Source organism: Echinops telfairi, unplaced genomic scaffold (assembly GCF_000313985.2).
Source record: "Echinops telfairi isolate 266 unplaced genomic scaffold, ASM31398v2 ScPeMD7_7420;HRSCAF=8458, whole genome shotgun sequence".
Taxonomy (NCBI): domain Eukaryota; kingdom Metazoa; phylum Chordata; class Mammalia; order Afrosoricida; family Tenrecidae; genus Echinops; species Echinops telfairi.
The window spans coordinates 38,473,718-38,485,773 of record NW_022111320.1 but is presented as its reverse complement, the minus strand read 5'-3'; the positions used below and the strand labels follow the sequence as shown (position 1 = coordinate 38,485,773).

Sequence of the window (12,056 nt, the reverse complement as noted above, 5' to 3'; positions counted from 1 at the left end):
GAGACCCCTCTGCAAGGGGATCTCCAGTGGCCTACTAATGGGCTTTGGATCTCCACTCCGCACTCCCCCCATAAATTTTGAGCTCACATTTGACTATACGCTCTAGTCTTCGAGTAATTAGTTCTTATGATATGACTCTACTCTATTCTTGCCCTCATGAAGATTTTGGTGTGATCGCAAAGGATGATGAAGGAATCAGATGGTGTGAAGACTTCGGTTTTCTTTACCTGGAGTTGTAATCAAGGCACGAATCCCTGATCTTCATCAGTAAGAGCGTTAAGTCTTCCTCATGTAGAGCAAACTTGGTTGCTTTAGCCATTAGTGAGATGCACATCAACATTTCATAACAATATGATATCATCTTACCCTAGCATTAGAAGCAAAATCAGGAAATAGCTAGAAACTTACAAATTCTGGGGAGATTTTAAGACACTGGAACCCTCACCCACATAACACTAATAAGACTGTCAAATGGTGTAACCACTATGGAAAACAGTACGGCAGACTCTTTAACAGTAGGACTTAGAAATAACATACAATCCAGCATACTTAATACTTGGTAAATATGCTAGAGAAATAAGAATGGTAAATAATTATATAGTTATACACAGAGAAATATAACACACACCCATACATATGTATACAGCCATGTTTTTCACAGCACTCTTCACAATAACAAACAGATGCAGAAACTAAACATCCATCAATGGGAAAGTGAAAAAGTAAACTATGGTACATCTACATAATGGAATATGCTGCAATACTAAAGAATCAAGGTTGACATGCAGAACACCGTATAACATGGATGAACTTGGAGGACATTATGCTGAGTGAAGTAAGTCAATCACAAAAGGACAAATGTTGTATGACACCAATAGTATAAAAAGTCAAGAAAAATGTTCACACTGAAAGAAACACAATTGCTAGTTATCAGGTGGGAGAGGAAATTACTAACTAGAGGGTATACAGATACTGATTTGGGAAAAGGGAAGGCAAAAAATAATAATGAAAAAAGAAAAATACACAGAGAATTCTTAAAATGGTATTGTTTCGTTGTGGATTTTGTTTTTATCAAAATAAAGTTCAGTGTCTGTGGTCAATGAAGGTAGGGGCCCGGAGACAATAGGGTAGGGCTTCTTACTTCTTCCTCCTCCTTTCATTTTATGTCATTTCAAGCTAATTAGCATTTATAATAAATATATATCATGTTATGGAAACAGATATATCTGTATTACATTAAACATAGTACTTGACTATCAGTGGGATAAATATTTTTAAAAGGCACTGAAATCTAAGTTTTTTTGAATCTACCATTGCATTTTTTTATAACCAGGTCTCCCACTAAATATTCCAAATAAGCAAATAATAGAAATGTCCTTAAATTTCAAGAACTAAAGATAAAATGAATTATTATGTGATTAGATTTAGTAGAGTTTTGTGATAAAGATAATATTCTAATCAAGATTTCTTTCTTAGCAATAGATAGCATTTAGAACCTTCCCTGATGTGAAAAAAGCTCTTGAAAATCTCTGGATGGGATAATAAAATGATAAGGTTCATATTTTCTAGAATGCACTGGTATGGATTTGAGGTCTAACCTTGGGACTTTGGAATGATATACGTACTCTCTAGAATTGCAATGTCTCACTTAGCCCATAGTTAGGAACCAACTTCTTGAAAGCCTATTACATTCAAATTTGATGTCAATGTGATAGTTTGTAAAAACAAAGTGGTATTACTTTTCAACATACATCAGAACAATATTGTTGTTGTACTATGTTAAGATATTTTGGTATATCTTGAAATGTTTCTTCAGTGTTTCTTGCTGTTTGTTTGTTTTTGTTTGATCATTTTATTGGGGACTCTTACATCGTTTATTACAGTCCATACATTGATTGCATCAGGCATCTTTGTACATATGTTGTCCTCATTCATTTCTAGGCATTTACTTTAAATTGAGCCCTTGGTATCAGCTCCTCATTTTTCCCCATTCTTCTCCCTCCTCACACCCCCTTGGTAGATTATAAATTATTATTATTTTCATATCTTACACCTAATGCTGTTTTGCTACCCCATATTTTCTGTTGTTCTCCCCCCTGGAGAGGGGTGTATGGTTATGTGTCGATCATTGTGATCAATTCCCCCTTTCTTCCTTCCTCTCCAGCCTCTTTCTCCCTACCCTTATGGTATCACTATTCCCAGTCCTGTTCCTGGATTCCATGTGTTGTGAGCCCCATTTAGTTTCTATGCCTGTGTACATGTTCTGGTCTACTCTGAATTGAGCAGCAGCACTGTGGTCTTGATAATGGTGGGGGGGGGGAAGCTCAAGGAACCAGAAGAATATTGTATGTTTCATTGATGATTTACTGCACCCTGGTTGACTCATCACTTCCCTGTGTCCCCTCTGTAGGGAACTTGTTCCATTGTCTACAGTTGGGCTTTGAGTCTCTGCTATGCATCTCCCCGACTCATTCTCAACAATATGTTTTTGTTTGTTTGTTATGTGTCTTCTGATGCCTATTACCTGGTCCCCATGACTCTCGTGATTTCACAGATGGTGCACTTCTTCCATGTGGGCTTGTTGCTTCTCTACTGAATGGCCACTTGATTAACTTCAAACCTTTAAGACCCCAGACACTATATATTTTAATAGCCAGGCACCATCCGCATTCTTCACCACATTTGCTTATGCACCCATTTTGTTTTCAGCAATTGTGTCAGGAGGGTGAGCATCTCAGAATGATGATTGGTTAGGACAAAGTGTTCTTGTATTGAGGGAGGATATGAACAGAGGCCTGAAGTCCATCCCCTCCCTACCACAGTGTATTGTCGAATATATATATGTATATAGGCCAGTACCTCTATTTTTGTGGATATATATATATATACATGTGCTGAAAGTTTCACTATAAATTGTTGATCAATACAAACTTTTGACTAAATGCTATTGGAGCACAACCACACCTAACCTTTCTGGTTTGCACACAAATTGCATTTAAAGACAAATTTAGAAATGGAACTTGTTTGTAATATAGGGACTGCATTTACCTATTCTAAGTTTCCATATCTTTGCTTGTGAAATGAGATACTTCAGTATACACCTAAAAAGTTGCATTTTTCCTTTTTGAAAATTTTGTATTTCTGGCAAATATTGGATGAATCATAAGCATTCGGTAAATATGAGCTGCCATTTTTACCTTTTGTTATTCACATTTGAATTCTACTATGTACCACACTGTTTATTACACATTAATTTACACAGAATTATATGTTAAAATATTGAATGGATGACTAAGAAGTACCCTGAGACAGGGAATATACATAAATATATATTTGTTTACCATGTTAGGCCATGGATTTCATGTGCCACTTGTCCATTTTGTGAGTCATTTGGACAGCCACTGGGAGAAGGTCTTCTCTCTAACAGAGTTTACAACTAATTGGGAGATGTTTCATTTCCTGTCTTGAACCTGGCATTGTCACATGAGGAAGAGGGTCGATATCATAATGCCTCATTTGTATGTTGACAAATGGTGATGATTTCTCATCCCTGCCCTCTCTCCCCTGGTGAGAATCCGTGGAAGCATTTCTTTCATAACCAACTGGTACTAATGTATTTTCAGCTGTTCTGCCTGAAGAGGCAGCTAGCCCACAAAGTGAAAGAAGCAATAATTATCTGACTGAGAAGACTGCTGAAATTAAGCCACAGGTTCTTTCTGTACCCACCAGGAGAGCACAGAGTTAGCCTTTAAAACGTGCTGACTCCCTGTGGCTTGAAACTGATATTCTTTAAGGACTGGGCACTGAGGGGTTCAATCGCTCTACCTTTGTTGCTATTTAGCACTTGTGGGTATGTGTGTGATATGTTTGGTTTCTGACATGGTATATAGACTGTCATGATTTAAGACAGTGAATTCAGTGATGTCTTTCAAGAATATAATTGCAATTTCAATGAAGGCTTACTTTTGTATTTCCAGTATATTAAGCAGGGGGAAAAATCATCCTTTTGAAAAATATTGTTGTGGTTAGGTGCTGTGTTGTTGTCAGTTCCGAATCATAATGAACATAAGACAAGAGTGGAACATTCCAGGTTGTGTCGCCCTCACAGTCATTGCCACTTTTGAGCCCCTGTTATAAGCAATGTCCATCTGCTTGAGAGTCTTCCTCTGTTTTAATGTCACTTTACTAAGGATGGGGTCCTGCCTTAGGGGCTTGTCTCTGCAGATATGGCTCTTCTCAGTCCTCTGATTCCTAAATTTGAGAGGTTAAGTAGATCATTTTTTGGTCACAATAGGAGGAAAACTGAGATTTTTCTAAGAGAAACAAGTAAATATGAGTGACCAAAGTGAAGTCAGAGAGGTCTCCACTGATAACTCCTCACAGTGGCTGTCTTCCTGGAGACACCAGATGTCCATCTGGAAATGATGCTATCTTGACTCCTCCTGCTCTTTGGGTTCGACAATGCTCTGAATGGGATGTGGACACATTCATCTATTGTGCAGCCGAGAGAAACCTGCAGATCATCAAAATAGGAGAGATAAAGGAAGGGAGCCAATATCTCCCATCAAATAAAAGAGAAGAGATAAAACATGGAGAGGAGATCATAGCAATAGGTGTATTGTTCTTATTGCAGATATAGATTGGCTTGGAGATCATGGTGTAGCAGAACACGATAGTCCTTAGTTTATACCCTTCAATGTAAACATTAGTTTGCCTGAAATTTCTGCAGTTGTTTCATATTTATGCCCATTATTGTGGCTTTTATGTGGGAACATTGTCTCAGGTTGAATTTTCTAGTGAAGCAAACCTAGTGAAGCTGATATATGTACGTACAGAAAGACGTTTACCTCAAGGAAATGGCTCACACAGTTGTTTTAACCTGGTAAATTTTAAATCCAGGGATCCGATGTCAGGCTTGCGATTTCTCTTGATGCTCATAGCTAGAGGGACTGATTAACTGAAGTCTAGAAGATCAGGCAGCAGGCTTCTCGGTGAAAGACTCAGAGATCAGTAGATGAGGTGACAGGCTGCTGGTGGATGTCAGGCCAGTAGCTCAAAGCTAACAAACCGGAAACCACATGACACGTCAGATGCAGGATCCAGACCAAGCAAACAACAAGCAAGCTTTGTCCGAACATCATCATGTAATGGAAGTAGGCCACACCCCTGAGGAAGCTCTTTCAGTTGATTGGCAGCTCATAGCAGATTTCATCATGGAAATGATTACATTCTCTTAGCTCTCATTATGGCAAAAGACTATGGTTTCAATTTTTACCTTGAAACCAGTGGGAATACTAGTTAAAACAACTTGACCCAGAACTAGAACTATCAAAAACCCTAGCATATATTTTGTCTGGTTTTTTTGAGCCAATGGCCTCAAGTAGAGGCTTTATTCTTCAGAAGGCTGTGTTCTACTGTGACTCTTGTAGATGACCTAGCTTAGATCTTGGATCCTTTGAGTTCTAATTGAATGATCTTCCCAGGATACAATTTCATCAGCTTTACAACTGAAAATTTAAAACCTACCTTGGGGATCTGTAGTAAATGTTCTTGGTATCATTCTCAGAATTCTTAGAAAAGGGCCAGACACATGGTGAGATCTCAGGATAATCTTATTTATTTTTACTATTATTATGACTAAGGGTAAACATCAGTCTCTCCATGTCAATGGTATCAATGGATACCACTATGTAATTGATCTAAGCTCCCAACTGCTACTTTTCAATTAATGATATGGCATCGGTGACTGACAAATTATCATGAATTATTATAAATTATTTCCATTTATCAGCACTTCTTATTGCTTTCAGTACTCATGTTTCAATATCTATAATTTTCTTTCCTACAGTGTGGTACACCGTAGGTGTTTAATTTTTTCTTCCCTAATAATAACGCTCACAGTTGACCATCTCAGAGATGCTAGAGCAGCTACAAACAGAGAGTGATCCTTTAAGAGGACAGAATGCTTAACAAAACTATATGGAAAACAAACAAACATGATGCATGAACCTATTCATAAATGGCTATTTTTTTCCAAGATGAATTATCCAATAGTTAGATTTCTAATCCAGTTGAAGTTTCACTATTTTTAATTCAATAGAAAATGACGATTAAATACTGAGGAACAAGAGGAGTGAAGTGCAGCATTTGATGATTGTGCTTGAGGACTGCTTTGGCTGGGCTTTGAACAGTAATAAACAGGATCAGAAGATAAACCCGAGTGCTGAGACAAGCTTTTGAGAACAAACCTTTGGGTGAAAACAAAGAGTTAAGTTTAGAACCAAGCGATCTACAGGAGCTAGTAACTTGAAATGAATGACATGTCAAACCTGGGCCATGAGCAAGACAGCAACAGCAGACACCAGAGGAAGGAGCGAATTATAAGGGACAGTCCATTTAAGATAGAGGGAGCTTTGTATGTGTCTCTTTGTGGAGTTCAAATATCAGTTGCCAGCTGAGTGCTTAAGGGATTGCACCACCTAGGAACTCCGAACAAGACCAATCATCTGAAGCTCAGAGGAGCATGGTGTCTTTTCTGTTATCATTAGGAACAAGTCGCTTCACTCCACTGGAATTTATAATTTTCCTCATTATATAATGCAATGCATGGTGTTTGTCTTCCTTACCTTTCAAGGTTCTAGTGATATTACCAATAATAAAGTACTAGGTAAATGATGTGGTAATAAGTTAGAAAATGATAAGGTAGATGTAACTCACAAAGTACAGAAAATACAAATTTCTAGATGTCTTTGAAACACTGACATGAGCTTCTGAAACTGTATTCCAAAAGACAAGCAAACCCCTTGTTGCTAAGTTGATTCTGATTTCGGAATACTGTAAGATGGGGTGGAATTGACCCATCGGGCTTCCAAGGCTGCCAATCTTTATGGAGTGGAGCAACAGTGAGCTGCTGGCTAGTTCAAATCACTCTTCAGTCAGCAGCCACGAGCTTCACAAGGTGTCCCCAGAACCCCGACCAGCAATAGGCACAGCATTTGAGTATGTGGCAAATAGTAGATTCTTGTCTCCACTCTCTTTAAGATGCAGACCTGACAGCCCAGGAGATGATTAACCAGGGCCTGGTGCTCAGGAAGCAGCTGTCCACACCTGGCAGAGCCTGACAAAATGTTAGCAATCAGGTTAACAAAGTAGCAGTACAATGGCCTATCAGTGGGGGGAAGGATATAACATCATTAGGCAGAACAATTCATTATCATAGGTGACCAAGGATTGGGATTGGGGCTGCATGTTGATGTGGCACAGCTCACTGAAGGTTTGTGAAACCATGCAAACAGTGGATGCCAGAAAGCCAGCTCCTTCTACCCCACGCTCACCGTGGACTTCTCAAACTAAACCGGAGATGCCATTCATTTTTCTTAAGTCCTTCCAACTCTGCTTTAACAAGAGATTGGGACTTCCTTATTTCTGTATGTATTTCCCCTGTCTGCTGCCATGACATTTACAAAACCACCGGGGTCGAGTCACAGTCATGGGAATAACAGGTGTTTCCCAAGTTTTCTCTCTTGGGGGGAAGCAATTAATCCTTTACAAAATCAATTTTCTCCTCTTTGACTAGATCAGGCTATAACTGTCTTTCCCGAGGCCTCCTATCTTTCCAAACTTGTTTTCTTGCCCTAAGTCTAATGTCATTCATAGATTATCATGAGAGATCACTTTTTTATACTTACAAATAGGCTACAGTGCCCAAAGAAGATAGTGTATTTATGATTATTTGTCAAACTACACAATAAACATTTAATAGATAGATTTCAGCTATGTTCCACTTTTGCTAATTATTTGAAAAGAGCTTAGGGTAGAATAGTTTGATGAACTCTTTTAGCTTTAATTTCTTTCCTACTAGAATAGTAATTATAAGGAGACAGACCTCTGAAACCCTCTTTCATCTTGTTACTTTCACAGACTTTACATGAATGGGAATCTGCGTGCACTCTGATGATCTTTCTGAGACCGTGACTGGCCAGAAAAGGCAGCAGCTCTCAGAACGAATCAACATGATGAAACCCTGGTTTGGAGTTTTATCCTTCATAACGATGAGAAAATAAATGTGGGTTCTTTAAAGCCGTACATATACTTGGTTATGGCAACCCTTGGTGATTAATTAATTAATAACATGGACAGAGGAAAAGCAAATACAGTCATTGACACCATGACGTCACTTCAATTTAGACTCTCTTTATAAAAGCCAAGCATGGTTTTTACTTTGTGTCAATAGTGGAATTTTCCAGACAGTGGATTTTGAGGTGAAAGTTAGTGTGTGGTGTGTTGGATAATTCTCTTGAAATCAGTAGTCATGGAACTGAAATGAAGAAATCAGGATTGGAAAGAAGGCGAGGGCTTGGATGAAATAAATCTATAGTTTTAGTTGATCACACAGACAAAGACAGAAGTTTCTATTCTGTTTCCATTCCATTCAGATTTTCCCCACACAGTGAGTGAGATCAGGATGTAGCCAGTTCAGTCCGTGGCAAATTAGAGAGAGTTGCACAGCTGTATAGAAATGTAATTTCTGTTTAGACAGTTATCTTTTCAAAGCCATTCAGGTCTCTACCTTTAATCATCCTTCCCCTTGGCATATGGTTTTATGTTTCCTAAACATTATCATACTTTCCCCAACATAGTTTGTGAGTTAGGTAAAGCAAATGTTATTTCTGTTTCATGGATAATAAAAGAGATAATTTGTCCAGATTATTTTTTAATTGCTTCTTCCTTATGTGGCCTTCAAGTATATAATCTGTGGGACTTTGCTTTCTCTTCAACAAAGTGGAGGTGAAAATACTTTATTGGCATAATATGTCTTCCTAACTTTGGGATCTATAATTGCATACCTTTCCTTTCTATATGTTTGCTATCAGGAGAAACCAATCAAAGCATCTGTGATCTGTAGATTATTACTCCAGTGCTGTGTCTGCTCCCCTGCAATGGCGTAATGGGACTGAGGTCAGTGATGGGATTATTCTCTGATATCAAAAGAAAGCAGCTGCCTGTGAAAAAATGGGGATCCAATGTGAGAAAATAGCCTTGCTGGACAGATGTCTTTGCAGCATTTGAAATTGCTTGAATAACAATGAGTAATATTTTGGGTTGCATGTGTCCAGTGATGTGTTTCTCTTCCAAATGAAATAATTTGTGGTTCTAAAGTGGAATCACATGGAGCCGAATTGGCAGGATTCACTGCAACACTCATGCCTCGGTTCTCTTGATTGTTGGCACAAGCCTTTTCGGAGATGTCCGTGGTATTGGCTTTAAAATTGGCTTAGTCTACTAGTGAAAGGGATCATCTCTGACATATAACTCATGATTTGCTTATTCTCAGAATACATTCTTTTCTTCTTGACGTTTGGCGATACTCTTCGTAACGAAGAGGCTTTGCAGAAACACTGTGTACCTGTAGCAAGCATCCTTTGCTCCTTCTCAGTAAGCATTATTTTCAGCCTGCCAATTTTCTGGCAATTTCAGCCAAAATTTAGTCGCCAAACAGATTACCTGAGAGTGAGGCCCTGGAGCTGGTCCAAGTGAGGCCTCATCAGCATCCAGCAAACAGGTGCAAGGTGAGTGAGAAAAGAGACAGAGACTTGTGGGAAAGAGTTCTGATCCAAGAAGAGCAATGAAGCAGAAAATCAGGACAGCACTAGGTTGTTTGGCCCCAAATTTCATATACCTTAACAAGTTTTATTATGATAACATGAGGCCTCCTGGTATTCTTATATGTGCTTTTAAAACATACTACAGTTCTGACATTTCTGGAACCCTGGCTGTTTGGTTTTCAGAAGTAAAAAGGCACTGTGCATTATGACGGTCAATTGTAAGACGAGAAGGCTCCTGGTGCCCTGACAGGAAAGACAGGGCTGAAAGCGGGAAGGGGAGACAGAGCAGCTTGGCTCACGGTGCTGCTTTTGTTCCTGAAAACTTGTCTTGGAAGTTTGAGCTATTAATGGCCTCCCTAAAACATTCTGAATTTTATCCAACGTACCCTGTTGTATTTTCTTTCTTTGTGCTGGGTAATTCTCCTTTAAAAGTCTGCACTTTTTAATCTGAAATATCTCTGGTGAAATTCTTAATTCCATATTTTTTATTAAACCCCATCATTTTAATTAGATATCAGTGCAAATATAAATGAATGCTGCATTACCCATCATCGGAAGAAGCTGTGTTCTTATCACAAGTCAGGAAGAGAATGGATACTGAGTTCCAACTCTATTCCTTTTTACTGTGCTGTACAGTAGACGGCCACCAGCTGTCTACCAGCTTGACATAGTGTAGAGGGTTATGTATGTCTGTGATGTTGGAAGTCAAGTAACTGGTATTTCAAATGCCAGCAGGGTCACCCAAAATGAACAGGTTTCAGCAGAGCATCTAGACCAGTGGTTCTCAACCTTCCTAATGTCGCGACCCTTTAATACAGTTCCTCATGGTGTGGTGAACCCCGATCATAAAATTATTTTTGTTGCTACTCATCACTATAATTTTGCTACTGTTTTGAATCATCATGTAAATATCTGATATGCAGGCTGTATTTTCACTGTTACAAATTGAACATAATTAAAGCATAGTGATTAATCACAAAATAATATGTCATTATATATTGTGAGATATTTAGTTCTAATGACAAATAAATGAAATTTTGTATTGAAGAATGGTGTACCAGGTGCCAGGAAATTTGTAAGAGAGTGACTTGGCCAACTGACTGAAAGAGATCTATATTTGTATCCGTTATAAAGAAAGACGAGTCAACAGAATGCTGGCAAAATTTACATCTTCACACCTTAAAACAGGGTCAGCATGAGTTGCAATCAATTCAATGGTAGTAGTTGTTGCTGTTCTTTCAACTGCAACTGATCAAGTTACAGTTGAAACTAACCGATGGCTTCCGCCCTAGTCCCAGCAAGTGTTTTGTATGTGGTAAGCTTATAATAAACGTTGTAGAATGATTTAACTAATGAAAAAATTGTATTTTGAGGGAAAATTACCTTGCTTTATTACATTTCTAACAAGAGTCTCTTCATGGGATGCTTTCTCTGTCAATGGTTCAATGTTGTCCCTCGGCTTTGGCTCTAGCCCACCTATTCCTCTCATCCCATCCCTCTTTCCTATCTTCTCTGTTATCCTGCCTCGGCTTTGCCTTCTCGCTTCCTATGGGTGCTTTCTTATGTCTGGATCCACAGTTGCAAAATGTCTACAATGCTCTCGTGAACTTTTGGCTACTAAAATAAAGATCATTGGTTTGAACCCACCCAACCATGCCACAAAAGAAAGTCCTGGTAATTTTCTCTGCAAAGATTTGAGCCAAGAAGAACCCTATAGAGTAGATCTACTCTGTTGACATAAGGAGTTGTCATACGTCAGAATCAACTTGATAACAGTGGCTTTGAGATTTTCGTTTTGTTATTTTTTATTGTCACACTGTGTGCCATCACGCTGGACTCTCACACGTCACCCTTCACATGAACACTTTACCATAACAATATGGTTTGCCTCATGTCTCCAAATCTACTCTTCACCAATTCCTTTCCTGGATTTGAACCAGCAAGCTTTTGGCTTGAAGGTTGAAGCTTACCAGAAAGCACCACAAGGGCTCATTTGTGACTTTAATAAGACCAAAGTGTCGCAGGTTGCTAGGATAATGTCACTTTAGAGAGGTAGGAAAACTAAGTTTGGGTGGCCTGAGTAACAAAGGTAAGTGCAGGTTTATCTGCGATTACTTCCTCCAGTTGCCTAATTCCAAATACCCAGCACACAATTTGTTTTAGGGAATTATAATCTGAGACGCTCTTAAAGTTAAAAAAACAAAAAAACTCATGATTTCTAGAAAGTGCCACTTTAACCAGTACAATATTTCAAGGTTAATTTTTTAAAACTATATTTGTAATTTGGGAGAGAATATAAGGGAAACAGACATCTAAATGTGGACAGTAGTTTTCCCTAAACTTTTCAAAAGATTGGAATGAGAATTTCATGCCAACTTGATAAATAATTATAGGGGAGGGGTTTAGCCTGCCAATCAGGTCACAGTCTGATGATCCCCCATGGTGAGTGTG

At 38.6% G+C, this 12,056-nt stretch overlaps 1 long non-coding RNA gene across 1 annotated transcript in view; it reads left to right on the top strand.

Moving 5' to 3' along the window:
* The window catches only part of LOC123522513, an 82,035-nt gene extending 73,955 nt beyond the window's left edge, over positions 1–8,080 (top strand). The window contains exon 2 of the long non-coding RNA XR_006680771.1: positions 7,921–8,080. This is a non-coding gene — a long non-coding RNA (uncharacterized LOC123522513). The remainder of the gene's footprint in view (positions 1–7,920) is intronic.
* Positions 8,081–12,056: the final 3,976 nt, after the last annotated feature.